We start from the raw sequence: 1719 nt of genomic DNA, 5'->3' as shown, positions 1-1719 counted from the left end.
AAAAAAAAAAAAAAGGACAAAACCACATGATTACATCAATTGGTGCATAAAAGGCATTTGAGAAAATCCAACATTCATTCCTGATAAAATCGCTCAACAAAGCAGGAATTGAAGGAATATTCCTTAACATAATTAATAGCATATATACAAAACCAACAACCAACATCACTCTCAATGGCAAGAAAATTAAATTAAAGCATTCCCTTTGTGAAAAGGAAGCAGACAAGGATACCCTTTATCATCATTCCTACTCAATACTGTGTTGGAAGTCTTAGCCAGAACTATAAGTCAAGAAAAGCTTATTGAAAGCATCCATATCAACAGAAGAGAAGTAAAACTCTCTCTTTTTGCAGATGATATAACCCTAGACATAGAAACTCTCAAAAGATTTCAGCAAAAAAATTACTGGAACTTACTGGAAGATTCAGCAATTTAGCAGGGTCTAAGATCAGCATACAAAAATCATTGAATTCCTATATGCTAATAAAGATAGCTCTGAGGAGGAAATATGGAAAATAATACCATTTAAAATAGCCAATAAAAGGACATAATATTTAGAAATAAATTGAACCAGAAAAACAAAAGACCTATACATAGAAAATTACAAAACACTACTATAAGAAACAGAAAGAGATTTACAAAAATGTAAGAATATACCTTGTTTTTGGATAGGAAGACTTAACAATGTGAAAATGTCAATACCACACAAAGCAATCTACAGGTATAATGCAATACCAATCCAGAGTGCAAAAACATTCTTTAACGATTTGAGAAAATATGATCATGGATTTTACATGGAAGGGAGAGGGACCTCGGATAAGTGAAGCACTGCTTAAGAAGAAGAAAAGGTAGGAGGTCTCTCACTGCCTGATTTCAAAACTTACTACGCAGCCACAGTGTAGGCAAAACAGCCTGGTATTAGCACAATGAATGATACATAGATCAGTGGAACACAATCGAGAACCAAGAGCTAAATCCATTAACTGATCTTTGACAAACAGCCAAAGTACATTAAATGGGGAAGAGAGAATGTCTTTAAATAATTTTAAAAACTGGAAACTGATTTACAAAAGAATAAAAAAAAGACCCATATTTCACACCATATACCCAAACTGGCTCAACATGGATTAAAGATCTAAATGTAAATCCAAGAACTATAAAGATTGTCAATGAAAATATAGGGACAAATTTAAGGACTCTAATACATGCATGGAGTCCTGGTGTGGCACTGTGGGTTAATGCGCTGGACTGCAAAATCAGTTTGCACCACAAGGTCGGCAGTTCAAGCTCATCAACTGCTCATTGGATACCATATACAAGGTCTCTATGGGTTGGAATGAACTCAATGACACTTATCAACAACAACAATAACAATATGTGGCATACATAGATTATCAAATATGGCAAAAAACACAAACAATAGAGGACAAAATAGATGACTGGGATTGAAAATTAGAAAGTTATATGTATCAAAGATTTCACCAAGTGAAAAGGGAGCCCACAGACTGGGAATTTTTGTTTTACAATGTCATATCAGACAAGAGACTCATCTCTAAAATTTGTAGGAAATTACAACACATCTATAAGAAAAAGACAAATGAACCTGTTAAGAAATAGGCACAGGACCTCAATAGATACTTCACCAAGGAAGACATTTGGGTACAAACAAACATAGGAAGAAATGATCATGATCATTATATATTGTTGTTGTTGCTGTTA

Source organism: Chrysochloris asiatica, unplaced genomic scaffold, assembly GCF_000296735.1.
Source record: "Chrysochloris asiatica unplaced genomic scaffold, ChrAsi1.0 scaffold00236, whole genome shotgun sequence".
Lineage (NCBI taxonomy): Eukaryota > Metazoa > Chordata > Mammalia > Afrosoricida > Chrysochloridae > Chrysochloris > Chrysochloris asiatica.
Note: the sequence above shows the minus strand (reverse complement) of the source record.